This window comes from Saccostrea echinata, unplaced genomic scaffold (assembly GCF_033153115.1).
Source record: "Saccostrea echinata isolate AGI-Se365-2 ecotype Australia unplaced genomic scaffold, CSIRO_AGI_Sech_v1 ptg000025l, whole genome shotgun sequence".
NCBI lineage: Eukaryota > Metazoa > Mollusca > Bivalvia > Ostreida > Ostreidae > Saccostrea > Saccostrea echinata.
In genome coordinates this window covers 14,040,874-14,059,513 of record NW_026889774.1, presented here as the reverse complement: position 1 = coordinate 14,059,513, position 18,640 = coordinate 14,040,874, and the positions used below count along the sequence as shown (strand labels likewise).

Genomic DNA, 18,640 nt, shown 5'->3' with positions numbered 1-18,640 from the left:
GTATGACAAAATGTTGAAGAACATAGATAATTAGCTGAAGACGGAAGACCTTGTTATTCTTAGGTTTCTTTTCCACTGTTTTTATGACTTTTCGCTTTCAGGCAAAAAGCCCTATTGTTTTCGTCTTGTTCTGTTATTATTTTTAGATCTTTCCACCTTTCTGTGGAAAGACCTATTGAAATTGTTCTGTTTATTAGGTCTTTCCACCTTTCTGTGGAAAGACCTATTGATTTTCTTCTGTTTCTTTTTAAGGTCTTCCGTCTCCAACGGAAGACCTTATTGTTTTCCTTCGGTTTCTTTTTCCCTATTATGAGGGTCTTCCGAACTTCCTTCGGAAGACCTGTTATTCTACTGTTTCTTGTTATTAATTTATTTTTTTTTCCCGCCGATTTTCAGCAGGCGATTTCTCGGAGACCTTTTGTCCGATTGCTATGAAACTTTCAGGGTAGATACAATGTATTATTGCCTAAAAATGGTTTTTTCAAATTTTTGATATGTACCTCCGTTCATGAGTTATTGCCCTTTAATCGATATTTGGAGGGTCTCTTGTCCAGCAGAAATCTCAGTAACGACATATGATATTTGCATGAAAATTGGAGAACTTGTAACTAATACATTGTAGAGGTGCAGAACATTAAAATTGTAGGCTAATTGTTTTAAATTCGGAAGCTTTGTGACGGCAAATTTTAAGAATTATTTTTCCATGAAATTTTGCTGCTTTTTGTTTAATAACTTTTAAACTGATAAAAATTTGGTAAGACATATTGAATAAAAGTTGTGTCTAATTACGAGAGCTTTCAGATAACATCAACAAAAAGGGGCTGGCCCCTACATTTAGGGAACAGCAGCTCATAAAAGTATTTTTTGGATAGCTAAAAATATTAAAATATTATGAAAAAGTTTGAATGACATAATTTCTAACATATTAAATCTTGTCATCTGGTATAAAGAGAAACAAGTTCAGTGCTATATTTTATTCTATTTTATAAAATAATTATTTGAGAATCGTACACGAACAAGTTGTCTACAAACTAGCCACGCCTTTTGGGGCATCGTAGCACATGCTTGTACGGTTTTAGATAGCTGTTGTGTTTTAAATAAATTGTTTTGATTCGATTTCTGTTTTCTTTTATTTAAATCATTTATAAATGCAAGTTATTTACACCAATAAAGGTAAATCAACATGTAATAATGCATCCGTATAGAAAAAGTCTTAATTGGGGCCTCTTGTTTGTAACCTGGATGTGAACAATCACGAGCGACATTGTGGGAAGGAAGATACTAAAGACCTGATATACGAAAACGAGATGTGATCTGAAGCTTTGTTAGTAAATATTACAAAAAAGTGTAGTTTAGTATACCATATTATGCTTTATAATCAATATTTTTTTAAAAATAAATCATGTATAACACTCAATCTGACGGAATTACAGTGTACAGAAAATGAGAAATTATGTGAAGTTGACAGTTGTACATTTTCTCAACGTACGAGCCGTATGTAGACATGCACATTTAATTCACATCTACGAAGCACATGAAATCCTTGGCTGCGTACAGGGGGCATTAAGTCTTAAGGGGATACATATATTCTTGCGCAAATTGTTTACGAGGAAATTCTGACGATCACATTAACAGCGATGAACAGTCTGTGTCGGAGTTTTCAGTGATAAATATACAGCGAGTGATGAAAGAGTTCACGGTGACATTTTAATTAATATGTGATTGGCGTGGACCTTGGAAATGAAGGTTAGAATTTTTCTTATCTAAAATCTAATAGCTGCTTACAGCACTGATGTTTACCTGTTTACATGTTAATCCGAGATTCCTCTGACTCCTGCTTTTATATTTTGACATGTGGCAGTTGTGCACATGTCAAAATATAAAAGCAGGGGTTAGAGTCAGAGGAATCTCGGATTATTTACACCATGCCAGCCACTGTATAAATGTACGCACAAACACTGATGTATGTTATCTATCTTATGGTTCAGACTCTGTCTATTAGCCCTGACATGACATTGTCAAATCCCCATTGATTTACCTTATATTTAAATACATGTGAGCATGTAATTTCACCAAGACTTATTTTTTTGATTGAAACAGAAAAATGCAAAAATTCAACAAATATTACACTATCTAGCATACTACATGTGTAAACATGATAATTATTGTTATATATTCTTCAACAAGTATAACTAGCTGTTAGAACTAGGGCCTTAATTAATATTACAATTTTTTATACCTTAAATTTGTTCCTAATATTAATCTATACCAGCTGTATACTTAAAATGTCTAACATTTCCAATGTTTAAATAGTGGTCATAAAATGATTTCATAAAATCATAAAATGATGTTGGATCGCGAAGTGAGATATTGAACCTGTCGATGAGATCATTGGACCACTTACATCACACAATGGGGGGGGGGGGGGGGATTAGTTAAATCTCATTTGCATTCCTTGGTGTTCGACAGCTACGGAATTGACGGAGTTTAACCTCAGTGCTGGTAAAGGAAATTTACATCACGGAAGCCAGCACAAAATACATGCATGTCAAACAAAAAAAAAGAAAATAAGAGGTATAACGAAACATTTATTGACTGTGTTCTCGGGGTAAAATGCAATTTGCTGTGCCTTTGAACGAAACTGTTTTCCTTCCTTCGGCCTACAGCCTCAGGAAAACAGTTTGGTTCTTGGGTCCGACAAAACACATGTTGCCCTTGAACCCTGTTAATAAATGTATTATTATTGGAAAATCTCAAAAATGTCGCACTGTTAAATTGCAAAAGAAATTTGGAAATATTTTTATACATAAAAGTTTGAATTATTTCTGTGATGAGACTTCAGGATAGGTTTGTGTTTTGTTTATTGCCCCTTCAAAATTTTTTTTAGTCATATCTTTATGCCACCACTTGCTGCCAGGTGGAGGCCTGCAAATATAGTCCTTTAATTGACACTTGTGGCCTTTTGGAAGTGAGGGATCTTTTTCGTGCCAGGACCTTCTGTGACACTGAACCTCGGTTTAAACGGTTTCATCCGAGGAACCTATCTCCACATCCAGCAGTGGGATCCAAACTTGCGACGTAAGGATAGATTCTTACTGACACTTTGATTGATTGTATGTTGTTTTACATCTTATTTGAGAATTTTTTACTCATATAGAGACATTACCACAGGGCTTCAAATATAGACCTAAATACTTGGCACTCAGGCCCATTGAGCAGTGAGGGTTCTTTATTGTCCCAACATCTATTGTGAGGTTTTTAAGGTCTCATCTTAAAAACCTTTGACTTTCACTTCTAATGCTGGGCGCTTGGTAAAGGAACCTTCACTACCTATATGTTTATGTCTTAGGTTTGACACAGCAAATGAGAATCAAGGCCAGGCCTCCTGATTACAAAATGAATGACCTACAACTAGGCTACCATTACAGGATAATGAACTAGATTAATTACCATGTAAAACATTGTTTAGTAAAAAATTAGTTCTTGAAATTAGAAAATAGAATTTTTTTATGACTGGGGTATGTAAACTTAGTGTGGTATCTGGGTTACACAGTAAAACATGCTTACTGCGAACATACTTATAATGAATTGAAACATATAGTGAAGTGATTTTCATTCCCTATGGCTTTAAAACATACTGAAAACTAAACTGAAAAATGAATACATTTATAATGAATCAAAATTATTTGTCCCTGGCACTTATAAGCATGTTTTACTGTAATGACAAAATAATAGGGATTTGTTTTCACAGTGGCTGTATATTGTGAATAATTTAATTTGTCAATTGCGAATAATTTAATTAGTTGGTTGCAACTTTTCAGTTTTAAACTAATCTCGTTCAAGCAGATGTTTGTCTGTCTCTGTAAACTCCAACGAGCAGGAGGTTGTGGAGACAGTCGAGCATCTGCTTGAATGAGACTTCTTTTTAATATTCTATCTACATGATCTAAGTGGTAATTAAAAAAAAAAAATATGTATACTGGTATATTATTTAAAAAGTACGTATTATACAAAAAATACTGACTAACGGGTTATGAAAATCATAACCCGTCAACCCATACTAAACCGATTTCCATATTTCTGACTGATTAGACGGTTACCCAGTTGACCATTGCCATCCCTAAGGCCATCATTAAAAATATCTTTGTTTCCCCTAATCCGACCCTCAAATCACAAGTTGGGTAGGTAGGTAGGTAAATAATTTTTTTTTTAGATAGCAGCTTTGAAAATACCTTCTAAAATTTAATGGAATAATACCTTTATAAATAAGAAGAGTATAAAAGAAAGCGATTTGTTAACAGATTAATATCGCACAAAGGCCGTTGGAAAGTTAAGTTTAAGGTAAATTAAATTCACAGGTATTTTTCAATTGAACTTGTAAAATATCTCAAGCCAGTGTAAATTTATTGAAATCGAATATTTAAAAAGACGATTCTCAGATACGCAAAGACAGGGCATTCGAGTATTTTTCAAATCTACTATCAGCTTCCAGTGCTTAATGCAATGTACTTTTTCAATATTTAATTGAACCAAACCATATCTAAAAATTCCATATACAATGTCATAGTCACAAAGTTTAACCCATGAATAGAAGGCATAAAGAAAGGACATTCATCAGGATGAAATATGCAGACATATTACATCTCCTATGGAACATAGTTGAACTGTATATTAGATCAAAACTCATATTAAATAAAACGCAATGAAATTGATTTATGTAGGATTCGGGTAAGGTAAAGGCATAAGGTTGATACATCGCCGTTGTTTTATAACACCGTATATAGTATTCTTCTGTTACCACATGATATGGGCACCAATTTTGTTTCCAGCAAACGCTTGAAAATCACAGTAAAACAATATCGACCTTTCTGATAAAAACGGGTTTTTATCAAATTGTATTTTATAAAAATTAATAGTCATAAAAAAAATGTTTGAATAATCTTATTAAAAAACTTTTCAGTCGGCGCTATTTAATCGGGTCGGTTGCATTAGGGGAAACAAAGGTATCCCTATATATTAATTTATTACGTCCTGAAATGACTGCATGTAAACATCTATTTAATAGAGGACTTTTTATAAATAATACACGGAAAATGTGACAGTATCTTTGAACTCTGTTTGATGATTTCATTAGGGATGTCAATAAATATTCGAGTACTCGACTATCTCATATAATGCAACTACCAATTAATGAAGAATGATAAAACAGCTGATACATATTTATAAATACATGTAAATTGGGGGACAGTTATGAGTGTAATTTAAAGGTGTTTCTTTCTGATATTAATATCAATCATTTTAGAATTGAATTGATTGTTTGCAAAAATTTCATAATTAAAATTTATCGCAAGCTCTCTTTGTTTTTATAAGAGTAATCAGTTACAATTTAATTGTTTAACAATCATGGGTCACTGAAAAGACAAATTCAATTGGCTTCATGTCAGAAATCAATAACGGGTACATGTACTAGCAGCAGGAAAAGAAAGGATAAATGCGAGCATTTGATGTTCTGTTTATAGATTAAATGTGCAGTAAATATTATATTTGAATCAAATACATTTGATACATATATTTATTACTACGTAAATGTTAATGATTCAATAATTTTGTTGTCTAATGGTTATAATGTAGATTAAATATTGTACAGGCTAGCTGTCTTAAAGACGAATAGGAAAATGACATGAAAAATTAATTTAAATTTCAACGGGTACTCGACTATCATTCGACTAAAGCCTCTGACTGTTCGACTAAGCTGTCCGAGTAAAATTAACATCCCTATTTTGCACAGTTTTTTTTTTTTAATTTTAAATGAGAAATTTCAATTTCTTTTTGATAGGTATGACTGCCATCTGATAACTGAAATTTGATACCAAGCATGACCATATTTGCCAGAAGAGCATCTGTTGGGAGATGAAAAAGAATATATAAGCAGCATATTGAAATTTAAACAGTCACACAAGGATAAAAGTCCTTCCATCTATGATTATGGACACATCAGGCCTTAATACATTAAGAACTTTTAATATATGCATTTTTACAAAATAACTTAGAGAGAGCTGCTAATTTGGCATATACAACAACATATGTGCATGTTTCAAATGACTTCAGTGCTAAGGGCATGTACATGAATGAGGGTTGTCAGAAAAGTTTGCGGACACATTGATTTGCGGAAAATTTACTGTGCACTTTAAAAAATGACATTTGTCTGATTAAATTCTTCTATTTTGTTTATCTGTTTATTAGTATGTAAAAAATCAGGTTCATTTACTAAAATTTTGAAAATATACAACGATTTTTACTGTGCAGTCATAGGATTCTCGGAGCAATCATTTGATGTTTTTTTGACGTTAGGTGATGTGACAACCTGATTCCAAACCTGTTAAGCATTTCACAGCTATAAGTACCTTTCAGTTCTATCAATTTACATGTCTTTTCCCTACTTTAAAATTGAATAACTCTAGCAAGTCATGTTACTTTTTTCTATTGTTGCGTATCAAATATTAGTGAGATCTTAAAATCTTTGTCTACGCAGTAAAGCAATAGGTATGGAAACAATGCAAAAACCATAGGCGCAATGTCCATGCGATAAGCGGTGTACTGGGATATCGCATGGACTGGGTCATCAAAAATGTTAATCCTTCCATTAACAAAGCTACTACTATTTGAAAACTTTTGTCCTAGATATGTATAAGCAATCCCTGAAGCATCTAAAAACAATTAGTTTCTTTTGGGTATTTTCCTGTCTGAAAAAATAATTATTAACAGCTCTTGCTCTCCAAGACTTTCAATGACATTTCAATTCTCAACTTTGTTTTTTTTGCATTGATCATCTATAATTAGCGATGAAACAGTCATAACCCCTCTAATTTTAATAAAAATTTTGCAACATGACCTCTCATGAATATTGTAGCGACATGTAAAATATCATTAATCTTTTTGCACTACAACATTGCAATTTTTAGCTCTTCTGAGCCAAAGGCTCAAAGAGCTAATGCTATGGCCATTTGTGCGGTGTGCGTAAACTTTTCAGAATATGCGTTATAATTCAAGAACCCCTTGACCAATTATTGTCAAATTTACCACAGAGTATTCTTGGCCCAAGGTCTCCCGTTTATACTAAAACTAGGGTTGTGACCCTTAAACAAGGGGATGTAATTAGGAAAATAGAAACAAAAGTACTGGTTGCTAAAAAATCTTCTTTTCAAGAACCACTGGGCAGATTATCACCAAATTTACACAAAAGGATGAGGATATGTTGTAGATTAAAATTTGCATGAGGATTTACCCTGAGGCAAAGGGCGTGGTCTCAAGGTCACTTCAAAGTTGACCAAATATTAAACTACATTTTATTAAAATGTTGATATTTTGCTTACTATAAGGACTAGGATCATCAAATCTTGTCAGTTGATACATCTAAGGACTTCATATCATGTTGACTCAAAAGTAGGTCATAGTGACCTACTTTTTAAATTTTGCAGCCATTCTTTTTCAAAATTATTTAGAGGCATATTTTGAACAATTTAAGGCCTATGATCATCAAACTTTGTCAGTTGATGTATCTTGGGAACTTGGAGTACATCAAATAAAAAGTAGGTCACTTTGACCTACTTTTTTGAATTTTATGGCTAATCTTTTCCAAAACAATTTAGGTCATTAATTCAAATACTGAGAGGTTTAGAATCATAAAATCTTGTAAGATGATGCATCTTGGGGCCATAAAACATATTTATTAAAAAGTAGGTCACAGTGACCTACTTTTTGAACTTTGCAGGCATTCGATTTCAAAGCGTTTTAGAGGCATAATTTGGACATTTTAAGGCCTATGATCATAAAACTTTGTAAGTTGTTGCATCTTGGATCCTCAAAAAACGTCAACTGAAAGGTAGGTCATTGTGACCTACTTTTCAATTTATATGACTTATAATTAAATATTTCAGGTACAAATTTGGCTTAGAATCATCAAACTTTCTCAGTCAATGCATCTTGGGTCCTAGGAGTACAACAACTGTAAAGTAGGTCACTGTCACCTACTTTTGAAAAATTATGGCTTTAATTAAATATTTCAGGTACTAATTGGCTTAGAATCATTAAACTTTGTCAGTTGATACATCTTGGGTCCTTGGAGTACGACAACTGAAAAGTATGTCACCTTGACCTACTTTTGAAATTTTATGTCTGTGTTTAATATTTTCGGGTACTATTTGGCTTAGAATCATCAACATTTGTCAGTTGATGCATCTTGGGTCCTCAGAGTAGGTCAACTGAAAAGTAGGTCACTGTGACCTACTTTTGAAATTTTATGGTTATAATTTTAGAAATATTTTAGGTATTAATTTGCGTAGAATCACCAGACTTGGTTGATGCATCTTGGGTCCTCAGAGAATGACAAGTGATGAGTAGGTCACCATGACCAACTCTCAGGTACTAATTGACTTAGAATCATCTTGGGTTCTCATAGTGTTTCATCTAAAATGTAGGTCATGATGACCTCCCTTTGGAATTTCAAGGGTTTATCTAAATATACAGGATACTTAGAGGCTTCAAATAGAAGTGATAGGTTGTACAGTTTATCAGGAGAGTGATTCAAGGCCCTTGGGTCTCTTGTTTATTTCAAGAAATTGGTCTGATTTCAATATAACTTTGATTACAAATAGACAACCCTAAGATACATAATTTTTTTTTTTATCTTTTTAGCTCTTGTGAGCCAAAGGCTCAAAAAGTTAATGCTATGGCCATTTGTGTGGTGTGGGTAAACTTTTTAGATTATGGATCATAACTCAAGAACCCTTGGCCAATTACATGTATTGTCAAGTTTGTCACAGGGTATTCTTGGCCCAAGGGCTCCCATATATACTAAAACTAGGGTTGTGACCCTTAAACAAGGGGATATAATTAGGAAAGTAAAACCAAAAGTACTGGTTGCTAAAAAATCTCAAGAACCACTGGGCAGATTATCACCAAACTTACACAAAAGGATGAGGATATATTGTAGATTAAAATTTGCAAGGGGAATTGCCCTTGGACAAAGGGTGTAGTCTCAAGGTCACTTCAAAGTTGACCAAAAATTAAACTACATTTTATTAAAATGTTGATATTTTGCTTACTATAAGGACTAGGATCATCAAATCTTGTCAGTTGATGCATTTTAGGACCTCATATCATGTTGACTCAAAAGTAGGTCATAGTGACCTACTTTTTAAATTTTGCAGCCATTCTTTTTCAAAATGATTTAGAGGCATATTTTGAACAATTTAAGGCCTATGATCATCAAACTTTGTCAGTTGACAAATGACAGAATGAGACCACTATTCCCTAAATTTGCTTGTTGTGTCTTAGGCTCATAATTCACATTCTATCCACTGCAATCAACTTCAATGAATTCAAATATTTTTAATGAATTCCTATAAAAAAAATTACTTGAATATATGTGTAATATACATGTACATGTGAAAGATTATTTAAACATGTTACAAAAATTTAAATATTTGTCTTTTTCCCCTTGTAAAACATTTAAATAAATGAACCCAAGAAGTACATTAAAATCATTTTATCTCAATTTCAACTGGAGCAAGAATAAACATCAAGATATTCAATGACCCCAGATAACCATGTAGGGTAAACAACTTAAAGAATAAGCAGTTTGGAGTACCAATTCACTTCAACATATAAATGGTATTTAGATATCAGTTTTTGAAATAATGAAGTTTAACTTTAAGTTAAAGGCTAAAAAAAGGTTATGTTAAAATTTTCCACAAGTGACACCGTGTCTTACTGAAATCATCCTTGTGCATTTCTTGTAAGAGTATTTTTCTACTTACTGATTGTCAAACAATGGATATCATCAATCAGTAACACATTTAGATTACTTACTATCTAGTTATACTGTGTTAATGTTTTGTCAAGCAATTATTATGACAGTGATGTAGCAAAACACTGTTGATGCTCTAGTATGGGACGATTTACTAACATGATTGCATCAAAGATGTTAGATAAATAGAAGAGAAAAGTCTAGGACTTAAAAATCAAAACTCAAAGTTCAAGAAATGAGTGTCTGGGAGTATTAGTGTTGTGGATACAATTTTAACTCCAGATTCAGAGTTCCGGAGATGAGGTCTCTTGATATTTCGGTCAAAGAAGAAAGAGAATGTTAGCAAAGTTGACAATTTAAACAGAAAAATGTAATCATTAGGTGGAAATTAAACAAATATTTATCCATTTATTACGTTAACTTACAAGCTAATCGCTAAGAAGGAAGACCCACTCGTTGCTTTGCAACGAGCTTTGCTCTAGTTATTAATTTTTTTCCCAACCGATTTTGTGCACGCTATTTCTCGGAAACGGCTGGGCCGATTTACATCATCCTTTCAGATATAAAAGATATTGTATTGATTTTGATAGGTTTTTTGTTTTTGGATGACGTCACTTCCGGTCGTGAGATATGGGCGATTTCCTGATTTTCAGAGGGTTGGCTTGTCCTGGGGTGTTCTCCTAAACAAATAGAGATAAAGAAATAAGATTTTCAGTGAAGATAGAGGAAAGATTGTAGATGTGCCATTTTGCTTCCATATCTTTCCAGCTCAAAAGGCGCTGAAGCTCGCCTGGGCTCGAAAATAGGCTCACAGGCATCTCGAAAAATTTGACACGTTTCCTTTTATATCTTTTTACATGTAAATATTTTGTTAAAACATATATTACAAAAGAAGTACAAAATGACAAGACATTTCATTTGATATCAAGAAAAAAGGGCTGATCCCTCCAATTAGGGGCTCAGAGGGCCAAAAGTCTTTTATGTATAACTCTTGAAAGATCAGTATTTTCTTATAAATTTCTGAAGCAAAAATGTTCATCTAAACGATTTGCAACTATATGTTTCAAAATTAAGATCATATGTTACGTAATAAGGGGCCAAAAGGGGCCAGAAGGCTAAATCTTTGGCGCTTTATATTTCAAAAAAGGGAAATATTTTGAAGAGTAAAATTGAACAAAAGATGTTCAGAATAATGTTCTAAACAATATACAACCTTTCAATTTTTGCAAAAAGGCCCCATTAAGGACTTGAAGGGCTGGCCTCTAAATACTTCAATTCAGCATATCTCGAAAACGAAAATAAATTTTTGAATAGTTGTTGAACAAAAAGTCTTCAAAATCACAAGATCTTTCATCTGATAAAAAAGGGCTGACCCCTCAAATTAGGTGCTGAGAGGAGCCAAAAGTCTTTCATCTATAACTCTTTAACCATCAATATTTTGTTATCAATTACTGAAGCAAAAATGGTCATCTTCACGATTTGCCACTATATATTATAAAATTAAGATAATATGTTGCGTAATAAGGGCCAAAAAGGGCAAGAATGCTATATATTTGACGCTTTATATCTAAACAAGGGCAGATATTTTGATAAGCAATATTGAACAAAAGATGTTCAGAATAATGCTCTGAACAATATGCATCTTTTCAATTTTTGCAAAACGGACCCATTAAGGACTTGAAGGTTTAACCCCTAAATATTTCTATTCCACATATTTCGAAAACGAGAAGAAACTTCTGAATAGTTGTTGAACAAAATATGTTTAAAATCACAAGTCTTTTCGTTTGATATTAAGAAAAAGGGGCTGACCTTTCGAATTAGGGGCTTAGAAGGGCAAAAAGACAAAATGTAACTCTTCAATGATCAAGAATTTGTTATAAGTTACTGAAGCAAAAATGCTTGACGAATCAATATGCGACAATATGTTGTAAAATTTTGATTTTCTATTGCGTAATTAGGGGCCATAAGTGGCCAGAATGTTAAATCTTTTACGCTTTATATCTCGAAAAGGGGAAACAATTTAAAAAGCAATATTGAACGAAAGATGTTCAAGTTTATGTTATAAAAATCAAAAGAATGAAATCTAAGGAGAGAAAACTTTATATCATTATCTTTTAACAAAAACTTAATCAAAATCAAATCTCATCTAATCGGAAAATCGGACGGAAGACCTACTCGTTGCTCGCAACGAGATCTCATCTAGTTTTTTATTATTATTTTTCCGCCGTGTGATTTTGAGTTTTAATTTATATCAAAAGAATTTATAGTCCATAAGAATGTACTTCTTAAAAGATTTTTGCAGTTGACCCTGCGAATATGAACTGTGACTCCTCAAGGAGTTATTACCCCTTTCGCAAAAAAGCTTGCTATCGCTACTCCTTCGAAACCGTAAACCGTAGAGATACGAAACCTTCACCAATGTCTTCGACTAATTAAGGAGACTCTTCAATCTATTCATTGCGAAAGTGTTCGTCGACCCCTTCAATGAGTTATTGCCCCTGAAAGTTTTTTATGTTTACAAATAATTAAAAAAATTCAAAACGATAAGTCATAAAGACATGAAACCAACTGCATTAGATTTTTTGACCTTAGACCTAGGTCAATGGTCAAGATCATTCCAAATATGAGAAATTTAGTTCTTTTTATAGCTCTTTTGTATTTCAACATATTCTATATATCTTTGCATCTTTAATATGTCCTCTTAAAACTATTCCAAAGGTTTCATTCTTGTCTTCTAAGCTTAACCCCTTTAAAAGTTATTGCCCCTTGTGCCAAAAACCTTGTTATCGCTACTCCTCCAAAACTGTAAACCGTAGATACACCAAACCTTCACTAATGTCTTCAGGTTCTTTAGACACAACTTCAATATATGCAGTGCGAAAAGATCTGGTGAACCCTTATATGAATTACTGCCCTTTAAATTTTTTGCGCTTACTATTAAACCCTATAACTTTAAAACTAAAAGACGTAGAAGCATGGGGTTAATTGCAATGTGACCTTTTACCTTGAACATTTCTTAAAGGTCAAGGTCACTTGATTTTTAAATTTTTTTTTTCATTTTTGCAAACTTTCATGCCATTTCTGGTTTTTTTTTATTCGAAATTTAACTATAGGGGGTTAAATATAAAAAATAAACAAAATTTAAAGAAGGTGGAAAGACCTCTAATTGTTCGAGAACAATTAGTCTACTAATTATTATTTTTCCACCGAATGCGTTTTTGAGTTTCAAGATTTATTGAAAAGATTTATAGTCCATAAGAATGTACTCCTTAAAAAATTTTTGCAGTTGACCCTGCTTAAATGAACTTTGACCCCTCAGAGAGTTATTACCCCTTTCGCAATAAAAGCTTGTTATCGCTACTCCTCCAAAACCATAAACCTCAGAGATTCCAAACCTTCATCAGTGTCTTCGACTGAATTAGAACACTCTTAAATCTATTCATTGCGAAAGGGTCCTTCGAGCCCTTCTACGAGTTATCGCCCCTGAAAGTTTTCGATGTTTACAAATAATTGAAACTTTCAAAAACGACAAGTCGTAGAGACACAGGATTAATTGCACTAGACCTATTTTTCTTAGACCTTGAAACTTAATTAGGTCAAGGTCAAAAGGTCAAGGTCATCAAAAATGTGAGAATTTTAGCCCTTTTTCTATTTATTGATTGATTGATTTATTTTTTTGTCTTTTAACATATTTTTAAAAATCATTTCACTATTAATATGTCCTTCCAAAACCAATTTTGACGTCTCTATATGAGTGAAAAATTCTCTAATGGGACGTAAAACAACACACAATCAATCAATAAAACCAATTTGAAATTTATTTTCTTTGACCTTAAGTCTGATCCCTTTAAAAGTTACAACCCCTTTCACCATAAACCGTGTTAACGCTACTCCTCCGATACCGTAAACCGAAGAGATACCAAACTTTCTCCAGTGGCTTCGACTACTTTAGAACTCTCTCCAATCTATTCATTGCAAAAGGGTCCTTCGATTCCTACTATCAGTTATCGCCCCCGAAAGTTTATTTCCTGTTTTCGTTTAATGAATTTTTTTCTAACGATAATTCGTAGAGCCATGGGACTAACTACATTAGAGTCTTTAACCTTTTACCTTGAAATTCAGGTCAAAGTCAAAGGTTAAGGTCATTTAAAAGTTGGCCCTTCTATACTCATTAAAACATCCAAATATGAAACAGATGTGGCAGTGTCTTTGGTGTCTTTTACGACTTTATTTACTGGAATATATCGAATCGACATATAAATGAAAGTAGTCGACATTGTAAATAGCTGAGGGGAAGAAATATCAAATAGGTGGGGACAAAGGTCAATTAAGAAAGAACTGTACTTATCCATTTTTTTTCATTTTTAACCTATATTTTGATCATATCTTTTCCCAACATCCGGTGGTCATAGTATGAAATAATTAAATGTTTTCTACTTAATTTTTTTTCTTATTTTAGCCTGTTGATGCTTTGCATTGTATTAGTTAATTTGTCAATATTTGCCAGTTTATGCCCCAACTAAAGACAGGGATGAGGAAAAAATATTCATAGTGTTCTCATCAATGAGATGTTTCAAACCCAGTTTGGAAAGAATAGGTCATGCAGTTTTCAAGCATGTTTTATAAAATGTGTGTGTTTTTCTCCCCTGTATTTTAGAATATATAGTATTTTAAAAATTATGGATATATTAATTACTTTTCATGTGATTTTTAATTGAAAAGCATTGAAATGGCTCTAATTTTTACATACTAATTATTAGACTTCAATTATAGCTATATGGGAACAATTAAGGAATGAAGTTAATAACTACCCAAGTGATATTCTGTAAGAAAGCTCCCCCTTTTTGTATTCTGAATTTGCATGTTTCATTTTGGACAGTAGTTTAGTTTCAGCAGAGAAGTTGTAAAAGTAAAATCAACAAGGATTTTCCAAAAATTTAACAAGTACGGTTATTGGGATATTAATGTACGTGAATCGCCGATCTCGTATCATTGCAGTGTAAAATCGATTAGAAATATTAATTAAATACAATGTATGGTAATAATAAATAGTTGTTTAGCCAGTTTAAAAAAGGGGGAGGTTAGAAAATTATTTTTTTTAAAAAATCCCGTGTTTTTAACGTAAATACAGGTGTTTGAAACTAAACAATTAATTTAATTAATTAAAGCTGTTATTTTTTATGTCCTAAAGGACGAAACAATCATCACGGCATTAAAGTTTTAGAAAATATTCAAAGTTATATGCTGCACTGTAAAATGATTATTTTTAAACTATGAAGGCAGCTATCACGGAGAAAAAAAATCAATGCCGTTTTTTCCGTTTCAAAATATATAAAATCTAATAATTAATTAAAAAAAAAAGACCATCTTTTTCTATGAAATAATCTCCCGTCATACATGTACATGTATAAAACAACGTAATTATTCGTTGATTTTTATGCCCCTGTATCGAAGATTCAGGAGTATATAGTTTTTGCCCTGTCCATCCGTCTGTCTGTTTGTCCGCAAAAACTTTAACCTTGGCCATAACTTTTGAACGGTTGGTGCTAGGGCTTTCATACTTCACATGTGTAATTCTTGTGACAAGAACTTCCTTTTGATACCAACAACTTTGACCCTTTGACCTTGGATTCTGACCTACTTTTGGAAAACTTTAACCTTGGCCATAACTTTTGAACAATTGGTGCTAGGGCTTTCATTTTTCACATGTGTAATTCTTGTGACAAGACCTTCCTTTGGATACCAACAACTTTGACCATTTGACCTTGGAGTTTGACCTACTTTTTGAAAACTATAACCTTGGTCATAACTTTTGAACGATTGGTGCTTCAGCTTTCATATTTTGCCTGTGTATTTCTTGGGAGAAGGCCTTTCCTTCTTTGCCTACTTTGGAAACCAACATATTTGATTTGCATTTGAGAAAGTTTAACCTTTGCTATAAGTTGCCATACGAGGGCATCAGTGTTTCACAAACACATCTTGTTTTTCCCCTGGATTAATTTTTAAATTATAAAAAAGTTTTACTAAATATGTAAAATTACATTTTTAAATAAATATGGTTGAATATCGAAAGTTGGGTTTTATTTCTTATTTCTTTTTGTGTACGTTTTAGGAAAAACAAGATATAGGTAACAACTGCATTGTCTGGTCGGTTGAAAGCCGTACACGGTGTATAAAATGTGTTAACACCTCGGGTCGTAACATAAAGCTTGCTACGTGTTTGACTTAAGTACGGTCATAAGTATGTTTAGGTGCAATCTTAAGACCTGTATGGGCGGCGGAAAGGGTAAAAAAGATGTTAATGCAAAACTAACAACTAATTTTAAAAACATACTGAAATACAAAACAGACCACCTTCAAACAAAATCAACAGACTCGTTTGCAGAATCAACAGACTCCGATGCAAAACCAACGATCAGCGATGCAAAACCAACATTTATTCACTGAATTGACGCTAGATGGCGTGCAAAGAGGCGCGCGAGATGTAAATTGCTATGAACGTCATGATTATGAGGGTACTTTCTTATGATATGGCGACCAACAGAATAGACGAGGAAGTTGATGTTGTAAAAAAGAATTTTATCGCTCGCTTGACCCATATCTTAGCCAGACTACACCCACTTATATACTCTAGTGACCCTAGTGTTCAATTAGAGTATGTTATGCATCAAATGCACAGTTTATGCACAAGTACTTGTGGACAGGACCCCCCCCCCCCCCCCCGATATTCAACCCCGAGGTTGTTGGACATTTTTTTTCAGAAATTATATTTATTACACTTATTCATCATGTGTACCATAGGAAAAAATCGTGAAATCCCCAAAATAATCGTTCCACACAAAAATACCCCACTATACATTATAAGAGAGAAAGGTATGCCACTCCGGTTTGTTTACGTTGTACCCCGACTGGTCTTTCTGGGTTTGAAAACACGTATTTATTTAATTTTAACCTAAAATGTTGGTTCACACTGTCTCTTCATATATTTCTGTCTTACTTCATGCTATCGGATTGACTCTGCATCTCGTAAGAATCCCACATTTTCTCCTTAAGCAGCATTGCAGTCAGTGCGTTGAAAATCCTTATCATTTATCATTTACTGGTAATAACGGTAAATGTTGAATACAACACTAACTAACCAGTCTCGTGTTAACGTATGGTCTTGGCCGTGGTTGCATGTTGCGGCTGAATAACTGCCTATGTTCAAGGACGCTCGAGCTCATCTGCTGGTTCCCTGTCGGTGTAGACCTTATCCTACCACTGTTACTGGTTTCTTGTAATAAATTTACAGCCGTTTGTAGAAATCTTGCTGCCTCTGATATGTTTGAATTTTGAGAGTCCGACATGATGCTGTCATCCGGGGTTTGCCAAATGGATGCTGATAGACAATTTCGCGAGATTTTACGTTCCTATGAAAGTACACATTTAATGATGACGTAGAAAAACTTGTGCGCCCTCTAGCGTTATTTCAGGTAATGTCTGTTTTTTTGCACGCCATCTAGCGTCAATTCGGTGAATAAATGTTGGTTTTGCATCGGTGATGCGTTTTGCATCGGAGTCTGTTGATTTGGCAAACGAGTCTGTTGATTTTATTTTAAGGTGGTCTGTTTTGTATTTCAGTATGTTTTTAAAATTAGTTGTTAGTTTTGCATTAACGTCTTTTTTACCCTTTCCGCCGCCCATAGACCTGCCTAAGTACTACTTAAGTATGTCTTAACCGTAACATAAATTAGACTTAGCTAAGTCAAACTTAGGCTCAAAATATTTGTATGAATCATCCTAGTTTTTCAATCTATCTATATATGTATTTGTAAAAATGATTTAGTTACATTTTTTATCACATGTATATTAAAGTTGACGTCCTTACCTATCGGTTTTAGCGAGGTTAGATTAGATTTCTTAATTAAGTAAAATCAATTCTGTTTAAATAGTTCTGAATATTTGAAAACATTTGAAAATATTGCACGCTTACAAAGTGGCAATAGAGGTTCATTGTAAATGCGTGAATATTGTTTATGAGTCGAGACTGTGATGTTTTCAGTTTACCGTTTGTTGTTATTCTTTCGTTTGACAAATGTTCACTTGCTTTCAAATTGTCTTTCTCGCAGACATGGCGCGATAACCGAAGGTCTATATACTTGAAACTCTTAATAAAAAAAGTAAAAGTTGAATTTTGTTCCTCCCATATCAGGAAGCAGAGACTACAGACGTTTTATGATATACTTATTTACAATTTAATGAAGGATGGAAAAGAATTGTTTTCAGAAAAAAATTTTTCGTATATCTCCAACTTACATGTATCAAGAACTCGAACTCTCTCTCGTACGTTAACGGTAGTGAAGCCTGTCTGAATCCTTGCTTGTTGCGTTCTACATTCAATCTAATTTACAGAAAATCTTTATTAGTTTTCTAGTCATCATCCTTTAATTCACCTACAAGGGGCTGGGCTTTCTTGCCAACTTGGGTTGGAACAGTTTACATATTAAAAACCGCGAAGCGCTTTAAAAAAGCGTAAACTGTTCTAACTCAGGATATACAATAACTTTGATAGCTATTTAATCTATTCCCTATAATTTTTTCTATAATTAATAAGTGTAAAAAAGAAGTTAGACAATTTCTCCATCAGAAGGTATACATACTTTACATGTAATGTCAAGCGGATGGATACGTTTTTGACATGTCATTGTGACGTAGACAACACAGATTATACAATATAAACAAATAGTAATTAAATTATACAATTAAAAATCAGTTATATATTGAATCTAACTTGTAACAGTCTAAGCTAAATTTACTAGAGATTCAAATTAATTTATATAATGGCTATTTCAG

At 33.1% G+C, this 18,640-nt stretch overlaps 1 protein-coding gene across 1 annotated transcript in view; it reads left to right on the top strand.

Moving 5' to 3' along the window:
• Positions 1-18,640, top strand: part of LOC133192057 (uncharacterized) — a 119,299-nt gene that overhangs the window by 59,363 nt on the left and 41,296 nt on the right. The gene's annotated exons all lie outside the window — the stretch shown is intronic.